We start from the raw sequence: 24419 nt of genomic DNA on the forward strand, positions 1-24419 counted from the left end.
TGATGTGTTCCAAAATGTGGCAAACTTGCTAGGTAGTCTGATTGACGTTTATGGCAAACACAGCAGAGGCCTTCTATCTTTAGGAAGTGCTGCATAGACTCATACCAGTTACGACGGTAACAGATATTTTAGTGTATTAGAATCTGCATCGTCATTTTTTTGGCTAGCCAATGTAAATCATATCATTTGTGATTCACGCATACAAATCAGTAAAATAAAAAAAAGAAGATATGTTAGAGTTATTACGGAACATGCTACTATTTTACTTACATTCTATTTCGCCATTTTCCTCCTTTCTGATACCCATTACTAAACTATTAAATTACAGAAACAAAAAGTGTGAAAATCCCCATAACATTACTACAAGAATGTACACCGTGTCTAATCACAAAAACGGAGAGTACTTATTAAAAGAATGTCTATAAAAGTATAAGTAATGTATCTTTCCATCCTTTATTCCCTCTTTTCAAGAGAATATATAGTAATCATTATATTGGTACACGCGTTTACTGCGAGAAAACATAACAGAAAGAAAGTACAGGACAAAAATAAATCAGAAGTCAATACGGGCCGTTCCATCCTATAGGTATCCCTAGAGACTTGCCTACTCGTTTATTAATGGGTTTTTGTTGCTGTTCGTTCTCCTCTCCTGGGAACTACAAAAACAATCAGAAAATCGTGAGGAATAAAAAAAGTAAACATCAGTATCTCGATCCCTCTTACTGTATGGGCTCTGTACATACGACTACATGTCCGTGTGCGTTTGTTGGCTTTTCTCTTCCAACTTATTGTCTTGCTTTTTTTCATTTCGCCCACATAGAAAAAGGAAATTAAACAGTTTGATAGATGAAACTTTCTTATATTGCAGTTTCTTCTTAAATAAAGGAAAAATATTATATATTCGGTAAAAAATCTGGTGAAGAAACTGGATCTCGAAAACAGAAGCAAACCTAAATAAGATGAGAAACAGTCTTTTTTTTTTGGAGTTTTTGGAGTGCGCACGTGAAACAGGTCCAAAGCCCGAAATAGGCCAGTTTGTGAATTGGCCAATTTCGTTGTCAGTTTGCCATGCTAATGTCCGAATTTCGGGCTTTGGCGAACCACGAAAAGTGGCTGAAGATCCTGGGTAAAATCCGAAAAGAAAAGATATGATTCGGGGGTCATCGTCAAATGTTACCGTAATGTTTCGTGATAATTTTATGATAAGTTTTACTAAGTATATGACAACACATTTTATCGGTCACGATGCGGTAATTATTATTTTCTTCAAAATTTGACTGAAATTTTTTTAATATACAAATTTATAAATAGATGACTTTTTTAATATATAAATAGATTGTTTCTCAAATTTCTCTTTTTTATTCCCTCTCACCACATGAATATAACCCAGTATAGCTACTACATAGGCCTATGTAGGTATGCATCACACGTTGTCAATGTGAAAAAAATATTATTTGACGCCCACCGGTCAGTATGACATCAGCACATCGAATTTTGGCCAGGGATCTCCACCCACATCGCGAATCGGTCAGCAAAACCCGAAAAATCACTAGTAATTCTTGAGAATCTGACTTTGACCAAAACTCTCGGGCAATTCGCGAACTGGCCCAACTTCGGACTATAAACAAATATATAGTCAAATCCCGTTATAACGAACTCCAAGAGTCCGAAGAAATCATTTCGTTATAACGAAATTTCGTTGTAAAGGAATTCCGGATCTTTGCATTTTTCCTACGTAAACTTATCTGGATGATTAAAAAAGTGCCCTTTAAAACGAGATTTTCACTATAACGGTATTCGTTAAAACAGGATTCGACTATATAACATGATTATTTACATGACATATTTATTTTTCTATACCACTTGATCAACTACTTGCCTTGAATCGATATTACATCGGCGCTGCCCTGCCCGGGTTTTCACAATGCAGTGGGCGCATTGAAAAAGCGGCAAAACAGTGTAAAGGGATAAAAATGTTTGGAACCCATTAGTATGGGCACCTCGGTAATCAAAGCAAACATTCCAAAAGTCATTGTTTAGGCTCACGAACCATTGTTGCTCGATAGTCTTTCAACCTGAGTAAAATTTGTTGTTTGTTCAAAACATTCTGATTAACATTCTAATTGACATCCTAAATGACATTTCAATTAAACCCTCTGTTAGACTCAACCATTCCCAAAAATTACAGCTCATCTTCGCTTCTTCAGATTGTCACAAATTTTGATTCTTCCCAAGAACTATTATCGACTGGAACAGCATACCACCAAATACTGTAGATTATATTAAGGTTTCTGAATTTTTTCCTGTATTATATCAATCGTTATTTTCGTCATACATAACTTCCGCATCCTGTTGTATAGGCCTCGGCCAAACAATATTGAATAAATAAATAAATAAAACCGGTGCAGATCAAAATGAAATATACATGGCGTGACACCATACATTCTTTAGTTTTATGTTGCACGCTGAGTTAATTTTATGACACTTTAGATTTTATGTTTTTTGCCGCAGAATTTCAGCAGTTATTTTTCACATTAAGATCATTTATTATTAATAATTGAGTCTATTCCAGAAATTTCCTGTGATAATCATCATTTGTAATAATGAGTAAAAATCGTACTCTAGGTTTAAATTTGTGGTGCTGTATTATTTACTTTCACTGCAGTGTGAAGCAGTTTCAATCATATTTCGTTAACCCATTTGCATGTATGCGCGGAAATTTCCTGGCCTTTATCACCAAAGCGCATATACGTGCGCTAGTTTTCTATGCATAAGAACAAAACACTAGAGAGCATGGCCATAGCACGCATGCAAGCAGCATTCATGGGCGGAGATACGAGGTGAAGTCGACTGATCTAATGCATATATGTATATATGAATTGACATCATCATCATCGTGCTCCCTCCCCAGCAATAATGACCGTGTCCCCCCCCCCATCCTTCAGACTTCCTAGTCTATTCCGCCGCATATGCACGTAGTTAGTGGAAAGTGACGATTGCAAATGGATTAAAGTATTTTTCCAGGTAAAAAAATTGATAAAAATCGAAGAGTTCGATTCAAATAGTAGTGAAGAAGTAATTAAACTCCTACAAAACGTAGACGTATTATTGCGATATCTTCTGACAACGACGATAGTGAGTAAGTAATTTTGAAATATTTCTAACTTTATACAATAAAAAAAAAATATTTGGTGATATTGGTCAATTTCCCACTTTTTCGAATGATGCAAATGGGTTAAGAAAAAAAAAATCATGAGAAAGTATATATTTGTTAGGAAAAGTGTATTTTCGTTTCAAAATGGTTTCAGTTGAATCTAAAAACAACAAACTGTTATTAATAATAGAATTTGCGATTCGCTCGAAAATAATACAAATACTGAAAAAATCGATATGACTCAGCATTTTCACAAATAACCAATACCCTATTCACTTGAAACTAAGAACGTATTAACTCATTACTAAACTATAACAAACCGAATCTCAGTTTTTTGGATGAAATGAGTTTCCTGATAGAAATCACGTATGGTTAGTTTAATACAATCGAACGCAATAACAAAGAAGAATTTAACCAAAGTTTATCAAAACAATTTAGTATTTCAAAACAAAAGATATACTGTTTATACCTCTAGAGTTATTCAGACGTAGACTGATTTTTTTATAAATAAAAAACAAATACATACTTCAATCTGCATATTTGTGAGTGAATATTGAAATTCCAATTCTTCTTCTTTGAATAATCGAATTTACTTTACTGTATTGGCAGTGGAATCTGACGATTGGGTTGAAATTCCATTTCAATTACAACGGAGTAAAAGAAAATTTATTTGAGAAAAATTTCCATCAAAGTTAGAAAAAAAAAAAAAATCCGATATTCAAGTAGAACCAAATTAACAAAGTGTCAATGTAGTTAATTGTTCTTTGCGGGGGGAAAAAGTAAATAAATGCTACAAACTCCGCCATCAATAACTTGATGACTCTGTTATTGATTTACTTAACCATTCGGAAAGAATCAACGTTATTACCCGTAAGTTAAATGGAATTTTTCTATCGGGAAAAACGTCGATATTATGTTTTCTTTTGCTCATCATCGCTTATTTCCTCAGGAAATGAAATCGAAAAGAGAGCAAAAAGAAACCTGAAAAACAATACAATTTTTGTTTAACCTCAGGTCATTTTGAATTTATCGTTTTTTTCCTAAGTTTTACGTATTTCCGATATGTAATTTTGTGTATTTTCGTTACTAAGCATTTCCTGCGAAAAGAAAAAAAAAAACAACAACAACAGCAGCAATATTCAAGAATATTCGTTTACGGTCTTTAAAATCCATCAGGGTTCACTTCTACTTATTTTGCAGTTGGGCCGACTGGGATAAAATTTTTATGTTATAGCTTTAGAGGAAACATTTTAAGAAATCGTCATTTTCTGTACATTTTAATTGAGCTTTTATGAAGTTAGCAAATTGTAAGAATCATATATTCAAGGGCGTAGCGAGGGGGGGGGGGGTGGGACTTGGGGGTCTGTCCCCCCCCCCGGCATGTGAGAAAATGGCCGCAAAAAGGGAAAAACATGGCAAAATCTATTGTTCTATCACTTTGGCCCCCCCCCCCCCCGAACGAAATTTCTGGCTATGCCCATGCATATATTGACAAACAGTATAGACCAAAAATGTCATTTTCTTGGCTAGAACATATCAAAGAAAGAAACTTTGGAATATTGATGCCGGAATGAAAAGACCCTGGCATTAAACTATTTATCAGGATTGATCCTGAGTTTCGAACTCTACCAGCGCCACAATAGTGGTCGACTGAAGTTACTTTACTATGGTTCTCAACTTGGAGGCACTAATATGAGCCAATATCCCCGTTAAAAAAGCCTCACCACAGAAAGAAACAGAATCAAAACGGTACGAATATTCAATTATTACGTTTCACTCATAAGCGTTCTAAAGCAATTATAATAATTAATATTTTTATGATAATACAGTAGAACCTCTCGATAACGGACACCAATGGAACCAAAACTTTTGTCCGCTATTGGGGGAGGTACGATATATAGTATAACTTCGTTTATACGTCTTTCACATTTATACGATGTTTGGTTTCGATGCAATTTTGGTTCTTAAATGTTAGTGTGTGTAAAACTAGCACACCGGTGGTTATGCATCGTTAACCGCTTATATCCCTATCTTGGGACAGAGTGGGAGCCATGTTCTGGTTTGGTGGTGGTTATGCATAATTCACCAACCGTCTCGATAAAGAAAGTTTGATAAAATTTCACTTCATTTATATCAGTTTTACTGACGAGTATGAATAATTCTCAAATAAAATTGAAAAGTCTTATAAATATAGAGAAATTTGAAACTTTTCTTCTCTTCATTAAACCAATTAATTATTTTAACCCGTACATGATACGTCCACTACACATATTTTGCAGTAAAAACTAATTTAAAATAAGTGCGAAGAAGAAATGAACGTTCATATCAACATTATTAGTTATGTTGGCTTTCTTCACGCGTATCAACATGTGCAAACAAAATCAACAGTATCATTCGGGATAACCTCATGGGCCATAGTTAATGCTCAGTTAATCAAGTAATTGACGGATTATTATATTTACCAATACGACCTTTGGATTATACATAAACATCGTTAAATATGATAAATTATTGATCAATGAACAAAATTTCACAAATTAGAATTGGGAAAAAGAGAATGCCAGATTTTACTTTCCACTATTGAGAGTGTCCGCTAACGAGGAGTGAAATGCATTAAAGCCTTATTCCTCGAAACCGGGGATCAGAAAAGTGTCCGTTAACGGGGAGTGTCCGTTAAGGGAGGTTCAACTGTAATGGTACTTGGGTAATAATGCTAATTGTAAAGTTGCATCATCATTTTTAGATTGACACCAGCAAACCTTAGACACTCTGAATCATAGTATTCTTCTAACTGAATTAAAATATGATGGGATTCGAAGCTTCCCCACACTTCAATTTTTTCACATCGTATCTTACTAACAGAGTTTAAGCTGTGAAAGTAATTTCTGTATGAGTACATGTTTTGTCCTATTCGGTGAGATTATACTTAGACTTCTGCATTTTCTAGTTAAATATTTAAATCATCCAGATTATCTCAGCATTATTTACTCGAAAATTTTACAGCCAATTAGCGAGCGGACCGGTGTGAATGAACGGATTTCTGCGAATGCCGCCTCTCTTCTGGAGCTTTGATGATATAGTTTTATAGTTTGTCCAAATTTTCGCTTGTTTAAAACAACTGACTGTGCAAGTCGTTCTTAATACACCAATGGCTTATTATTACAATACGCATCCTATATATAACTTGTATAATCAATTTCACACACACATGCATATACATAAGACTAAATTTTTAATTTATACAGTTAAAAGTGACATAACATTTGAACATTTATTTTTTTTTACTTCTTCAGAAAATAAATTGGTAAAAGTATTTTAATTTTTTCTTGGTAAATCTACGATTCTTTTACGGCACACCAGTGGGTGGAAAACGCCGAATTGTGTTCGAGTCTGGAGAATCGGAAAAACAGAGTAGTACCGATTCTTTGGGGGGTTTGGGCGGGGTGCATGTGTGGTGAAGTAGTAGTAGGTAGGGCCTTCAAAAAATGGCTCGGGGATCCATGATGTTCTTAAGTCAGCCACCTCGTTGGGCAATTTGAATGTTGTGGCGTTGTATTTGTATTTGTATTTGTACTTGGAAGACTTGGCCATGCTCTTCCCATAGTCGATATCCCTCATCCAATTAGCTACACGCCGTTTAGTTCAAGAGATCTCAGACAGACCTTGAACATGATGCTTACATAAGCTCGAAAAATAATTCATCTTTCATTTATGATATGTAAGCCAGATGGCGGCACTTTTGTTACTCGAAAAATACACGCATCTGATATAAATATGTTAAGCATACTCATATAACACTTTTGACCATTCACGAACATTTCAGACGTTTACGAGTTGCATGTACGACTGAGTGGTCGTAGCACGTAGAAGAGTAGCCATTGATATTAATTAATTCAAATATTATACTATATATTATTATTATTATCACGCGAATAACAATATGAGAAAAGAGAGAAATAAGATACGAGGGGGTGAAGAATAATTACAAATTCTGGTGGATTCCAATTATTATTCGTATGGACAAAAATATTTTAAAAATTATATTACAGAATTCATTGGAAATTTATGACAGCAGCAGAGAAGTTTCAACAACAAGATTTTGGTAACACGTTCACACACACATATTGCATCAAATAAAATTTTAAACATTTGGTATGTTAAAAAAATGGAACGAATATGATGCAGCATATTCAACTATTTGATATAAAAATAAAATAAAAATACATGATCAACAGAGAAACGTTAAAACAAATTTTATATTCCATCAAGTGGGGTTAAGTATTGTTTGATATATTTTCAAAGGATGATAAATTAATGTTTGAATGATTTATGATGATAATGTATTGTAGAATTCTGGGATATAAGAGAAGTAAAATATATACATTTTCTTTTTTTACAAAAGTGTTTTATGAACCAATGGCAGTGAATACAAATGTAGCGATACTTAGTTTATGTCAAACATCGACTCAACTATATTTATGTTAAATTCTAATGTATATATGACTTCAATATATTTCTAGATTTATTAATTTTCTGCACATTTCATCATAATTTTCGTTCTTGGATAAAATTTTTCACACCTCATGTAACATAATGCATTTCGGCATGAGATACTTTTTGAAAAAGAGATACTCTATGCAATTTTAAAATTTCTCTGTGTTTCAGTGAATACTTTACCAAACAATGTAGCTCTCCAAGACGAGGCTTTGCTACAAGTATATCTAGTACCTAAGTGTTCGAACATTTTTCATTCTGCGCAGAATATCCAACAATATGGCCCCCAGTGACTTACTTCACTCTTTAATCCTTAGAACGTTTTTAGTTATTTATAGTTCCATTCGCTGATTGATTATCCCAGAAGAACAATTTTTCATCGGATTAAGATGTTTCCTGATAAGGCATATTTCTCATATTTTGCTGGTGTGTGTGTGTGTGTGTATTCATTTAAAACTTATGTGAACTTTTATTTCCAGGTTCCGAAAAATATGCATCCTGCGAGGCCTAATGTATTTACTTGCATTTATTTCATCCACTACCATCAATTTTTATTTGCATATATGTGTACGCGCAGTAAAACTCAAACATAAAAGATGAATTTTCGTTCCATGAAGGATTTTATTTCGTTGAAAACATTTCATTTAGATATAGTTCGAGAGTATTAATAGAAAATCGAATTGACGAATGTGCATCGTATGATAGTTCTTTTTTTTTTCAGTATATCATACATTTTCATAATAAAATGTATATCCTGTAACGGGATATTTTTTTGGAAAGAGTTTCTTATTTGAAGTATGGAAAAGAAACAAATAATAAATAAATGTTTTCCGATTTTCCAATCTGATATCAGGAAAATAATGTTACCATTTATATTTCTGTGCTTTTCCAGAGATCGATAGAGGAGTAAACAAATTACAGATGCGCCACATAAGTTACCAAATACTATCCATGCCATGCATCTCACGGAAGGAATAGTTATGAAACGGATTGTGTAATATCACAGGTGCAATAATTTGTTTTCCTATTAAGAATTGGAATCTTTATGGAATATCCAATAAGATAATATACGTTAACTGCTAGAATGAAGCCTTTGTTTCCAAGAAAATTCCTATAAGGGGACTATTGTGAATATGCAATATTTGGTTCTATTTATGTTATATGTTCACTTAGTTATACAATTGTTCATTATAGATAATGTTCTTCATGGGTGTATATAGTAAAATTGTATATACACATGGTGGGGCATATACGAGTAAATATGATTCTGCATGTTCCCACGTAAGATGGATCGACGAGATCAGAAAAGCGGCTGGAGTCAACTGGAAGACTAAAGAATCAGACAGAGTAAAATAGAAAAATTTAGAGGAGACCTTCTCTCATCCAGTAGTGGAAGGAAAATGGTTGCTGAGAATGCGTGGTTGGATTCCACAGAGTCAGGTTTTATACTGATGTTTTGATGAAATAAATTTCGCTCTGTTCTGTGTTAAAATTTTTATTAACATTGATTAACATAACTAAATCAATCAAGTTTCAACGTAATTTATTCAGCAGATTGCTGAAAATTGATCAAGCGTTGATGCCGAGCTTAACGAATTGAGTTCGACCGGGCTCTATGGCATTGGCGATATACGTTCAATGCCCCAAAGGGCATGGTTGTGCTGGAACGAGCTCCAACCGATGACCTGACCGAGAAAGCCAAGAGGACAGAAAAAAAAAAGAAACATTCATAATAACACTAATTATAAATAAATAAAAAATTAGCAAAACTGGGTTTCATTTGCTGTACAAAACGATAGCATTTGCAGTAAATACACATATACAGCAAGGTGGTGACAAGTGTCAACTCACAATACTGTGGCCACTTCCTATTTCTGATACCAACTGCGTGTTACCCAGTTTAATAAATTGAGTCGAGTGTGAAATGTTAGAATTCCGAAAAGGCGTTACCCATTATTTTGGCCAGATTAAGAAGAAGATTCATAAGGGCTGACCGACTCATTATCATCCCTACCGCTCTAGCAAATCATGTTCATTAACAAGTGTTGGCATATGGGATCTTCTAGAATTCTAGAACGGTTATACAAATACAAATAAATACAAATACAAAGCCACAACAGGCAAATTGCCCAACCAGGTGGCTAGCTTAAGAACATCATGGATCCCCGAGCCATTTTTTGGAGGCCCTACCTACTACTGCTACACCACACATGCATCTTCTGGGGGCAACAAAGATAATTCCATATTTTTAAGTGCAATATTCGTTGATATGTTTTTTGAACAGCTTTCTTTTTACGCTGTTCTTTCATAACTTTCCGCCAACTTTGGAATTCTAATGCCTTTGGAAATTTTTCACTTGGAAACGTGGAATTTTCTTTGTTGGTAACAGGAAACAGGGCAACCACTTTCTAATTAGGTTTTTAAAGGCAGGATGTCCGGAACAAAAGTTAATTTTTTACGAACGTATCTGATTCTTTTTCCTAAACTGACGTATTTTTAATGACGTACCTGAGGTTTAAGCGTTATTTGGATAACTTTTTCTAATTGGAAGTATGCGTCTAGGATCAATGGTTCGCCAGTAAAATGCGGCAAGGAGGAATTAAGTAATCACAATGTATACAGTCAAACCTCATTAATGGGTCACCGGATAACAAGTCATTCCACTTATCGGTTTTTTTTTAAAATCAAGATTGCCCGCTATGGCGCTCTCGTATTATTAAACACTTCATAAAGTGTCTACACAATCCGCTTAAGGAGTCACTTTCATAGAAGTCGAAATTTCTGAAAATTTATGAGATGAAAAGTTGAATGTATGGAGATATTTTTGTTATATATGTATGTAAAAGGGGGGGAGGGCTGTTTTTTTTAAGTGAAATATCGTCGTGCGAACATATACAAATACAAAACAACGCCACAACAGGTAAAATTCCCAACGAGGCGGCTGAGAAAAAGTTGCGCATAAGATGTCATACATTTCAAAATTATTGTAACGCAATTAAAAAGTCAAATAAACCCAAATGAACCCTTCTTATCCATCAACATCCTTTTTTTTTCTCACGAGGATATAACGAAAGCATGTTGCAGCGACGAGAGTGAAAGCTGCCTCACGTGTTTCGTAGATGTCCAAAATCTCTCTGTTGGTTTAGTGATAAGGATAAAAGAAATCTAGCATTATATATATATATATATATATATACACTAGCTATAATACCCGGCGTTGCCCGGGTTTGATCACGTGATACCTCGCTCTTTCTTTAAGGACATACAAACCGTGTTCAAGTTGAACCAATATGGCAACTTACTGCGCGACTCATGAAATACACAAATCTAGATTTAAAGAAACGTACAAATGAATATATATATTTTTTCTTATTCAAGGGGTGCCAAGTATTTCGATTCCCCCCCCCGAAGTTCTAGTTATTCATCTGTCAATTTCTGCTTCAAAAAATATTAAAACTGTGGAATTTCTTCGATGTAATTTATGAGCCCATAATTAATTTTAAAACAATCTAAACTATATGTGAATTTATGCAGTTAAACAATAAGGGGACATTAATTTTCATACTTGAGAAGATATAAATAAAAAGTTCAAATCAATGTTATTGCGTAGATCTCAATTCAAAAGTAGGTCTGGATAATCACTTCATATTTAATCTCCTGGGCTTGGTACATCTCTAAGCGAACTCAATGTTTCAAAAATCTAGAATTCAATAAAAATTTTTAAAATTATTGATGTGTGGCGAAAAACCCCGCCAAATTTCCGCATTTCTACAGTAAAATCGGCAATTTTAACACTGATTTCTATGAGGATCACCTTTTTTCTGACCCTCAAACAGATGCTGATGATGATTATGACGTCTATTCAAAAAGCCTCATTACTGAGAGTATTGAAAATGTGGCAAACCATTATAAAGGCATTCATATACATATACATACAGGATTAAAGAAGTGACAAACCGTTGTAAAGGCATATACACGTCTGAAACGCATTGCTAGGGAACCACGGTAACCAAAGTAAACGTTCGGAAAGTGATTGTTGAGGCCCAAAAACCATTGTTGCCCGACAGTTTTTTGTCCATTTGGGGCACTTGCCCTGCATATCGTTCAAGTCGGGTCCCATTTGGTATATATGCAAAATTTGGCGACGATCGATCTAAAATTGTAGATTTGTATAGAGAACATACATATGGTATATGATAATAAGGGGAGCTAAGTATTTCGATTCCCTCCACCCCTGAACTTGAAGTTATCCATCTGCGCGCTTCAACTTTCAAAAATGCTTAATTAAAGCTGTGGAATTTTTTCGATGTACTATTTACGGGCACATAATTAATTTTAAAATATCCTAAACTATATGCGTGAATTTATGCAGTTGAATATTGGGAGTGTTGATAATGTGGCAAACCATTACAAAGGCATAAACTATTATACATATAGTAATACGATTAGAGAAGTGACAAATCATTGTAAAGACATAAATCACGCCTGAAACGCATTGCTAGGGAACCACGGTAACCAAAGTAAACGTTCGGAAAGTGATTGTTGAGGCCCAAAAACCATTGTTGCCCGAAAGTTTTTTGCCCATTTGGGGCATTTTCCTTGCTCTGACGAAATTTTAAAGTAGCCTATCGTTCAAGTCGGGTCCCATTTGGTATATGACAATCGATCTAAAATTGTAGATTTGTATAGAGAACACACACACACACACACACACACACACACACACACACACACACACACACACACACACACACAGAAAATCAATTTTATATATATGTATATACATATATATGCGACTATATTAAAAGAGAATGAATTGTTTATTTAGATTACTAGATAGACAAAAGAATATTCACCCCTCAATTATACTCATTCTAGAAACATCACGTAGCAAAGACACTTTTCATCACGTAGCAAGGATTTTTTTCTCACTATTTGAAAATTATCCGAGACTACGTATTTTTTATATTATATATAAAAGAGTATTTTTACTAAGTAACACATCTCTAGATAGCGGGAAAAAATGTTTTCAAGTTAATACGTTGACAACTGTTTCTTTTTTTTAAATTGACTAATAATAACATTTGGTTTTTTTCTCAATTTTGACGTTTTTCTAATAGCAAATAGCACAAGGGAGATTCCTATTTTGAATTCTAAAACTACACTGTATTTAGCAGTGTTGCTTTTAATAAAACATGTGTCCTTATGTTTTTTGAAGTAAAGGAATTTCATATTTTGACCTCGTTGCGGTATTCATGCTGCTATTCCTCTGACGAGCCTAATTAACATCTCCATGCCATCTCGCGAGCGACGAGTTCATAGTTCCTCTAAATGTTTTTTACTTACCTCGTGCACGCACGCACATTTTAATTCCCTCACCAATTTTGCGAGCATGCATTATTCCACTAGGTACTGTAGGAATTTGTATATATTTCTCATTGAGATTTCTTTTATGTACGATGCTATAGCATTATTTTTTTTCTCTTGTTCTATATCTCATTTTGGTTTCTATTTTTTTATTTTGGTAGACGTTTTGTCTTCCTTATATTGAATTCTCATGTGTGCTTCCATTGCGCATATATATTTTTGTATTACATGTTTGTTGAATTTTTTAACGTGTAAATTTTCGATGAATTATTATTATTACTTTACTATTGTATTAGTTTTCATTACTTGTATTTTTCGTAGTTTTTATGTCCGTGGTGGTTTCCAATCTCTAATTGGGCTCTGCTTTGCGAGATGTGTAACTATATAAAAAAATATATAAACATTCAATTTTTGAATGTGAGTTGTTCATGCAGTTTTCATAATTACCAGCACAATGACTCAAATGTATATATGTCTTCTGTTTCTTGAAAGGACAAACAAGAACTATTGATGATTTCTTGCATTTCGGAGTGAAAGACCATGTGTGGAAGAGAAATATTGCTGTTTTTTTTAAACAATGATAGAGAAGTAAGCTGGTTAATATTAACTGTCATTTTTTCAGAATATTCAAATCTATGGAAATCATACAAACGCAGTGAGTGTATTCTCGTGAAATGCAAAGTTTCTTTTTTTTTTTTTTCTAATATTGAAAATATTTTTGTTATGTAAATAACATTCTGTTACATGAATAGACAATTCTATTACAAGACATTTCATCATAGAAATGTCTTGATAAGAACCAAAATTATTTTTTGAAAACTAATTTTTAGCATGAATTTCAATTATTGTAAATTTTTTAAGGTTTCATATTCTTCAGATGTTTTCATTCTACTGTACAGGGTAGCAACAAACAAACTGACACTACTCAGACGTATGTAGCACCGAGATAGCCAGGTGAAAAAGTGACACATTTATCTTTCTCTTTTTGTCCAAATAACGCACTGTATATACCAAGTTTCAATGTAATACATCCACCATAACGAGTGCTACATGGGTCTGTGCAGTATCAGTATAAATTATTAAACTGTCGCCACTCGATTTAATTATACCGATACTACTCCTACATATGTAGCCTGTTGTAGCGGACGTATTTCATTGAAACTTGGTATGTATTTTATTAAGGGAAAAATATAACTGCAATAAAAAACGACCACTTTTTCACCTGGTGGTCAAAAATTCAATTATTTTGTCTTTGAATCTTTCTTTTCCTTTCCCCGTAGTCCATATATCCTATGAAAAGTTTCATCAAAATACCTACATGAGTATGGGCTACATATGTCTGATTAATGTGAGTTTATTTATAAACATCCTGCATTTTAAAAGTTTAAAGCTTGTTGAATCGATTTGACGAAACTAAACACATCTGCCATTTACCTAACACTTATATTTCTTGGTCATGGTTATATAAATAATATTTTTTCCCTTGGAAATCATATTTCGTGACCTTAAAATCATATTTTTAGCATGAAAATCATATTTCCAACATGATAATCATATTTTGATAATGAGAATGATATTTTTAACACTAAAATCATAATTTTTTGACAAAGAAATCCTATTTTTGACTCATAATCCAACTGATTTTATTCCTCAAAACTCATGGGATTTTATGACTTGAAAGTCACGTAACTCCATGACCAAAAATTCCGTAATTTTATGACCACAAATCAGTGACTATATAAATTGACGTCAAAATGACAATTTATTTTTATGCTACTTTTGAAAATCAGTATTGCGCATTTGGTGTTGCTCGGTAATCTATTGGTTGTACTAATCTACTCGGTTGTACATTTATCAACTTTATTCATTTAATGCTCGCATATATATATTTCTCATTTCATCTCATTGATTTCTTATTTATTTGTTTATATATCTTTATGTATTTATTTGTTTGATTTTTGTTTATTTTTTTTTCTTTTTATTTATTTTATTTTTTGATATCGTTCAAAACGAATGACTAAATTTTCACGCCATATCTGACGTTACACTGCTTCTTGGAAGAGTGAAAAATTCCCAATCACACTTGATGATTCACAAAACTCGCAATCCATCATGTGAGATTTATAACCCTGCTTTGTAATAAATTTTGATGTTTCATCCCATTTAATTATTTTATTGTTCCACTATTAATGTCTGTTTCCATAGTCTAATGCTACTTCATGGTTCGTCTCTGGAAAATCTTCGTAGTCAAATAACGAGTTGGGAGTCAGAGCATTCTTTATCCTCGGAAGAAACCAACACATACCTACACACGATAAAATTTGGAGCAAAGAAGAACCATCATGATTTCTCAAGCATCACTACGTAATGCTTTTAATGTCTGTAATATGTATCATGCGAATAGACAGAAGGCGTGAACGAGTGAGGGCTTTCCGCTCTCAAAGCCAGAATTTGAATGCCTTCATATTAATTAAAATGAAGTATTACGCATTTTGGATTCCTCGGATAGCTGCGTGAGCCCTACGCGTACACGCGTGTGCGGTGCACGCCGTGTGATCGTTACCTCGTTAAATATTAGCGTGCACATCGAGCGAAAAGGAGGAAAGTTTAAATTACCCTTTGCCTAGAGACTAGCTTCACAGAAGAACGAAAGGATCAGAAAAGGCGAGGAAGGGGTGGTAAATCATTATGCGGTGCACAAAGCCTGCCTGCTGCAAACTCGGGAAAGTATTTAGGCAAGTTGTTGCGTCATTAGAAAAGTTGTCAGCAAGCCTCAGAGCGATGCGTAATTGCGGTTGAAAGGAAAAGAGGATAGGGTCGAAAGCTAAACTCTCTTAAAATGATTATAAGCAATGAGCAGGAGAGAAAGAGAACTGTATAATAATAAGTACAGACAGAGAGGAAAATTTGAACGCAACTTCTCGAATTCCCTACGTCTCAATTCATGATGTTTAGAATGCTTTATGCTGTGCGAAGCAAAATAATAAGATTATACGGCTTTCTGTTAGATATATGACTTTCATCTGATATGCAGAATACAGCAGTATCCATTAGATATGGTTTTCTGTGATTCCCAACATCGAACCCCGCGAATGCGAACCGATCTCCAAGTAAAAAAGTCTGAACACAGAGAGTAGCATGGGTACAACGATGCAATTATTCAATCCTTACACTCCCCTCATAGTTATAAAAACTGATGGGAGATGGCGGCACTACACATAACAAGCCTTACTCTGAAACAAATTCCACGTCAGATTGACAACACATTCCAACATGTATCATTTCATTAGTAGTTCAGCAGAGGAATGTGGACAAGGTGCATGTGTGATTTAGTATTTTATCCTAATCAGCTCAACATTTTTTTTCGAATATTAAACATAATTGAGTAAAATAATCATTGTGTTCTTAATTCAACATATATGTTCCTTGATCCGAATTACCTTGTTTTAAAGTATAGCGTAAATAAAGATTATAATTAGGTTATACACTAACAAAAATCAAAGATGAACTTATTTTTCATAGACTGAAACTAAAAATGTCATAACATTAACGAATCTCTGCTATTACTCGCAACTTTGATACATCATTCAATTGTCAATACAAAATGAATAATTTTTAAAATAAAATCAATTTACTCTCATGGGTTGTATTATTTATGTATTTATAGTCCATGGTTTACTTGCATGGATGAAAAAAAGCCACCAAGAGTTACATCAGTTTTGACAAATACCTCTTGAATATCCAATGAAAATTTTTTATAGGTAAACATAATTAAGATACTTCATTGCGCGAGCAACAAAGTAAAGATCAAGAGAATAAGAAATAAAAAAGACACTGTAAGTTGAGAAATAAGGGTCATCTTCTTTCATTAAGAAGATTCACTACCATGGGAATTTACTATGGAGAAAAACGTGGCTAAAACCTTTTCCTTATTTTGTTCTCGAACGAACATGCTTGTTAACGGCAGAAAGAAAGTAAGTAAAAATGATCTGGTGTGTGTGTGGTAAACAGAAGACTCGAGGAACCATGGTGCTGATGATTCACAATCCTCCGAGGCTGCATACTATTGCAATTTACCTACATTCATAAGCTTTTCCCAAATAAAATTTCTATACAGATTGTGCGAAGAAACATTTTTACTTAAAAATGTGAAAGAAAAATTCAGTGATAGTCCAACTAACGAACGCCTCGGCTTACGAATTTTTCGGCTAACGAAAAATTATTTTTTTCTTTCCCGAATAGCTAATACGGATTCAGCTAGCGAATATGTTTATTGATATGAATGCATGTGATAACATAAATCAGCCACGCCGTTAGCTGAATTTTAGTACCAGTACTCATCAGAATTACTATCACTTGAGCCAGATTAACTAATGCCCATCTCGGAACCTACCGTTTTCGAGCTCTTGTTCTTTCATTGACTTTTAGCATCAAACTGAACATTCTGGACATTTTAGGATCTTGTCTTCCCCATCGGCACATGAATGAATGAGTGGATGAATATACAGAAAAACCTGTCTATGGTAGTAGTGGACCATTATTTGGTGATATATTGCCCCCCAACCGCCCATTGGAAACCTCGTAGTTCCATAATGAAGTTTTTTGTTTTTTTTTGCAATGTGAAACCATTCTTTTTTGTTATGCAGCTTTGAATTTTTCCACTCGGGGTTTCGCACCCCGCCCCTTCCGGAGTTCTGTCGTTTCCCCTATTACTCGTTACATTACATTCACGTTGATGATGAAAATTATTTACTTTACCAAAAGCAGTGATTCTTTACCATCAGTTCTTGAAGAGGGTTCAGGAGGATTCGTGAGGTTGAAAACAATTACTTTTACATTGCTATATATACAGAATAGTATGTGTAAAGAGAATATGGGCTTAATCTTACTAGCACAAACAGTCCGTGAACGTTAGGGGGAACCTGGTCAAAATCCCTTACGGAGATAACACTGAAGAGGATATAGTAAAGAAGTCATCATAAATTTTTTTATGACTGCTATTGAATTCTGGAGAGTTCCAAGCTTATTCTCAAATTGTTTTCTTTAAAAAGAAAATTGCTCTATTGTGGGGTGGGGGCCCTACGTTGGGAATCGCTGGTCCTACTTGTAGTTAGCAGGATGTTTCCTCGGGTCGCAAACATCATGGTTGAACTAATGCTCAAATGCAATATAGGCTGCAAGAATATTATTTCTGACACTTGGCCAAAGAAAGTATTTTTCAAACATTTCAAAACAAATTTTCCGTATAATATGCCCATAATTAGTTACTTTTTTTTCAAACGATAATATAAGTATTATGTATCAATATTAATATCTCAAGGATTTTTTCATACAATTACTAAATTTTATTCATACTGCATCATGATATAGCGCAATTGCAAGCCAAACTCAATTTCACAATTGTTTCAAGGAATGCAATTTATCCTCTATTTCAGAACATGCCCTTATGCACGGGATCCTGATGCTCGATCCAAAAAACCGTGTATATGGTTGTTACCCTTTTTCAATCACATCACGTGCAAGCTTTTGGCAATCAATTTGTATCATCTCTATTTGACGCATCTGCGATAAATTTGGTAGCTTCATCTTAAGCCAACTGCACGTTAAAAAAGAAAGGGAAAAACAAAGAAAAATATATAAAAAAGGAAAACGTATAATATAAAAGGTAGAAAAGATTTCTTTAAGTCTCTTTTCACCCTCCCTCTATGTTTTATTTTTTTCTTTTACATGCACATAGTAGAAAGAAACATTGTAAGTGCGGAAAAAAATAATTTGCAGGAGTACACACATAAGAAAAGGAGGGAGAAAAATAAGCAATTTCAGTTGATAGGGTTATTGTAAAGATGGTGAAGAGTGGGGAAAGGAAACACAGATAACTTGCTTCTATTTATTCCATTGACGTTTGCACGCAATATTACGTCTGCGCCCGTAAAGGGGTTAACAATTTTTCACCGTTTGTAATATTCTGCTGATTGATAAATAAGGATGTGTATTTTTTCCTTATTATTGTACTTTCAAGTACCTTTTTCTAAAACATCTTGCATTCAAAAATACTTTCACAACATAAAGGTCAAGTTTTTATGAAGATATTTAATAAATCAAAACATCTCAAAATTCCAAATATTTTAAAATTTCTTATGACTTTTACATGTACTTTATGAGAAAAACAAACTCAAAATGTAGCTAGGGAATAAATCTTCACCATGGTAATAAAAATCGGTGAAGCCTACGATGCTCTTGATAATCACCAGAGCAAATATTAATCCAGGGGAGAAAAGAGAAAAATGGGATATTATTAAAAAAAAGTACATTAATAAAATAAAATATTTTGTTGAAGAGTATTAATGCTGTAGCTTTGCTTTTTTTTCTTTAATATGTAGTTCTCCTTCGGTTTTCAGTTACTTTTATTTATTTATTTTTTCTCAAGGGGTCCTCAAGCAATTTTTCAACGATTCCTGATTTCATGCCTAGCTGAGTGGATTTTTATCCTTATTTAGATTAAAACATATACAACTTTCGTAGATGTACGTTCGTAGTAAAAACATTCGGATAAATAATGACCAAAGTTTCAGTAGTTCTTGAGCTTTATGCCGTGATATGTAAAATCTCAAATAACTAGTGAAAGGCTGTGTTTTCAAGGAGAAAAATATATACAGTTTTGGAATGATTTTAGTTAAAGTCGGAAATTTCTATTTTGGTGTGTTATTTATTTCATGAACGAAAATATACTTCCAAAAAGAAACAAATGAAATGTTAAGTAAGTCCAAGCTCTCAAATTATGCTCCTGAATAAAATTTATTTAAATCGAAATGAGAAAATATGTTATTTCCTGCATAAAAAAAAATGAATATTTTTTTGGAATCGGCTTTAAATAGAAAGTAGTGAATAGAATATTTTATGCTTTCTCAAATTCAGAGTAATTATTTAGGTAATAAATTTTTCTGTTTGTAGTGTAGATTATTTTCAGTTTTAAGATGAGAAAAATAATCCAGGTTCTTTTATTATTTATGATGAGTTCAGGTTATGATGCATGATGTATCATTCGATATCAAAATACGTTGGGTTTGTATGAAATTACCTATTAGTTAGAGTTCACTGCAGTTTTTGAGACTTAGAAGATTGATTTATTTTTAAAGAAGGAAGGGTTTTTTTAAGCATGGTGTTTTAAATCGGATAATTCATTCCTTATCTTACTAAGCCGTTTATTATTCCTTTCATCACTCCGTTTTTTGCGTCATCGAAGGTGAAGCCATCAGTCGCATTGTTTGTCTCAGATATATGGTGATGTGCGTGCACCTGCGCACGCGCGTGTAGCGTGTGTGTGTTAGCAATATAAAGGCTTCCCTTGTCCTACGTTTAGGCGTTTTAAAACTACAAGCTCCCTATACATCAGCTGTATTATTACAGACAGAAAATAGTCCATCAGATTATTTTCCCCGCATATAGTCCTAGTGTTTCTTGCATCAGTAGATAAACTTTCTAAAGGCTGTGAATCTACGCCATTATGGTCATTTGACCAGGATCTACCAGGATAGTCTTCTTGCATCTTCCCAGTAACAAAGTGATTGCTTTCCAACCTGCGATGCAATCTTCCAGCAACATGACATTCCCCACTTATAACATGCAATGTGGATATAACATACCTGAAACACACTCCTTACCTAGAAAATAATTCGGATATAACATACTGCAAACATAAATCTGGAAAAAATGAAGCCGATAACTGACTTATTTGTGCAACATGCATCTTATGCACGTGCAATCTTGATGGGGCTTTATTTCCACAGAAAGCAGTGAGAATTTTATGATAACAAAAATCTATTGTCGAAATAATTACATTAAATATAAATAATTACATTACCACTGTAATGTCCGGCAGCTAAAAAGTTCAACCTGTTAATATGCTGCACCAGTGTGGCTCTACTCGAGCAATCAACACATGGTTAAATTAGAACAATATCAAAACAAAACAATAAGAGCTATGCTGGGAGCCAATTGGTTCATCAGGAATAGAAGTATAAGAAACGATATAGGAATGCCAACCATACACGCCTTTGCTCAAAAGCTGGCTAATAATCTCTTCCAAACTCTTGAAGAGTCAGAATACCAACATCTTAGGGAAATATCCACTTACCCAAAAGATCAGATATCAGCTTTTTCCAGACCCAAAAACTTTCTGGTTATGAAAAGACCGGAGGTACCGGGATTGTGAAAAGTGTATATAAGCAACTATATATAGTGTAAATAATTAGACCAACTGCAAAATATCAAATTTGTAGATAATATATATTTAATCAAATAATCATAATTAACTGCATTTAATAACATATAATCGCATTTATTAATATGATCTATAGTTGACGCTGAACATAAAAATGAGAGTAGGTAATATATGCATTATGATGAATGATTAATGTTAAAAGAATAGCATTAATTATAACTTAATGACGTCCTAACAGGCTGATGAAGTGACATTCTGTCACTGCCCTGTTGAGTGACACTTTCTGCTTTCTATTTCTCCTCCAGCCTACTTAAGCTTTCTTTTCCCCCTAGATTAATAACCCAATATGGGTAATATTAAACTCTAAGTAGTTTAAAAAATAAAACATATACAACCATGGCGAAAATAGCACTACTAGTCCAGGATGGCTAAGAAATGACTCAGGGGTATGCACTGATTGCCAATTTCAGTCGGAACCCACAGGCCACTATGTCATATTTAGGATTTAGGATTTAAAAAAAAAAGAAAACTATTCTTTTATGAGCATTTACGTTTCAACTGGATAGAATATGTACTGCAAATTATTGGATTTTTGAGTTTCTATAACTTTTGTATCACTAGGTAGACGTCACTGTTGGACGAATGGTGTGATCGTAACACCTAAAAACCCCGCACTGTTTTATCAGCATCAAAAAGTCCTTCCAATTGAAATACTCTACTGGAGCTTATTGAGTAATGACAAGTAGAATTCATGAATATTAATTGCTATTTTTTTTACATTTGTTGTACTAATGCTGAACCAAAACCATCAGCATAAACTCAAATAACATCATTGAAATCAATTAAATTAAATAGAAACGTATACGTGTTCTATATATCCCGTATGAACTACAAGTATGTTTGCCCTGTATATACTTCACAGCTGCAATGGATTTTTAAAATTCCTCACTCAAAAATTATTTTTTTCATTCTATATTAATTCAATTACGTGCAGCATAAGCTTATTTTGTCCGAGAAAAAAGCACAAATATAATGCACTTTATTTATTTTTTTTTTCCAAAAAATAAATTTATTCAATTTCACTTATACAAGATGAGAAGAAAAAAAAGGGAAAAAATCATATGAACAACAAAATATTACTGATTGAAGTAATTTTTGATACACTGAGTTACATATCAGTTGACAAGGGGTAATTGGTTACCCGTACAACATACAATGAAGCTAAAACTAAAAGTCACTAAAAAAATGTATAAAATATTCCTTTGTATAAAAGGAATTTATTTGTAAAAAAAGAAAATATATCGCTTCGGTGAAACACTATCAAAATGTATAAATTAATGTCTGAGTATAAAAATATGTTTCAACATTTGGTATGTTAGCAATGTATTGTTGAAGTCGTCGTTTAAATGCAGGAAATGGTGTTATATTTTACAATTCGATAGATAAAATGTTAAAAATTTTAGGAGCAATGTAAAAAAAAATTGCTTGTAAAAAATATTTTTCCTATGTGAGGGAATCTCAGACCACATGAGATCGTCTCATCAAGGATACATTCATTTTGGGCGGGCAAATATTTTTGTTTTTGTGCAGAGAAATTATTGCTTTATAAAAAACAAGTTGTCGTAGGTTTAGGAAATATTTATTATATGAATGAATGCCATATTTGAAGTTGAGTACCCTAAAAGCTTTTGAAATGTGAATTGAATAGTTATAATTGGTAATAAGTTAGTCTTGTAATCGCAGCCCCATGTAAATAGGCCGTATTGTAATGATAAATGAACCCAAACATAATAAACAGAGCGAAAGAAAGTGTCATAAACAATTCTTCACAAATCATAAAACGTATACAAGAAAAATCTGAGTTTTCTCGTGAGGAATTCAACATGAGATTTCCATTTCAAATTAGAATCAACGTAGATTCCGAGATTATGCATGCATACAACTGATATACAAGCTAATTTTCCAGATCTTGCTTATAATATGCCCATCAGTTTTAAAATACACTTTCCAAATCCTCATGTGGGTATGTTCTAAATCAACTCGACTGTACAAATTTTGTATGTCCTTATCACGCAGAGTAGCTTGCGGAGCACTCACATATCTTTCGCATCTCAGCGATACAGGGATTGTCACCACCAACGGTTGGCGACTATCTTTGTGTAATTCAATTGAGTTTAATTCATATAAAAAATAATGAAATAAATCGAAATTGGATTAAAATGATTTTCATGTTATCCAACTGCAGACTTACATAACCCGTGCTAGACTGAAAGTATCTTACTTCAAGATGTATTATATTCGGTCCAAGTGTAAGAGAAAATAAACACCAAATACTAAGTTGCTGTGTATTACAGGTATCTTCCCAATCTTAGTATTTCCCTTTTATTATTTCTTTTTCTCTCAGCTTCTCCGATTCTGCCAATAATCCCATGGACGTTAGTCCTAGTTTCTCGTGGGTCCAGTGGGAATATCTACGAAAATGGAATTCTTTCCTTAACGACCAGAGTAAAACCGGGAACTGTTTCTTTCGAGAAAAGAAAAAGCAACTTTTCTATACCTTGAAATCTTCCTCTTTCATTTAAGGAAAACTAGAAGGAAAACTAAAAGATAAGGGAGAAGAAGTTTGCTATCGACCGAAGAAATGGTGTAAGATAGACTCCGATCTGGAAGCAGGGAGATGAAAAAAGAAATACGAAAATAATGTAAAAAGAAATAATAACCACCATTGCAATAGCGATAGAAAAACGAAAAACGTGGATGCTTTCGAGATAAATTTGAACTGCGTAGAGCACCGATGTATAGAATAAGATTCGCTTCTATGTGGGAAAAGTTGTGACGTTACGATACCCAACGAAAATATTACAAGAAACCAGATATTAAATCCAAGACTTTTGATGGAGAAACATTTCTTAATGAAACATGAGCAACCCTACCGAAGAAAACAAAATAATTACTTACTTTTGCCATTTTGTCTTCTACTTTTGGATGTATATATAGCGAAATTTCAAGAGGTATCATACCCTTTATTATAGTGAAAAACCATGTTCTAGTAGAAATATCATTAAAAATAATATTTAACCATTGACTTTTATTAAAAAATTTAAAAAAAAATGAAAACTGAAATTAAATCGTCATATTTTTTATTGTATATGCTTTCCTGTGCCAGTATAAAGTTTTACATAT

This window comes from Pholcus phalangioides, unplaced genomic scaffold, assembly GCF_987345545.1.
Source record: "Pholcus phalangioides strain wild (caught in Gottingen) unplaced genomic scaffold, Ppha-v1.0 ptg000018l_1, whole genome shotgun sequence".
NCBI classification, from domain to species: domain Eukaryota; kingdom Metazoa; phylum Arthropoda; class Arachnida; order Araneae; family Pholcidae; genus Pholcus; species Pholcus phalangioides.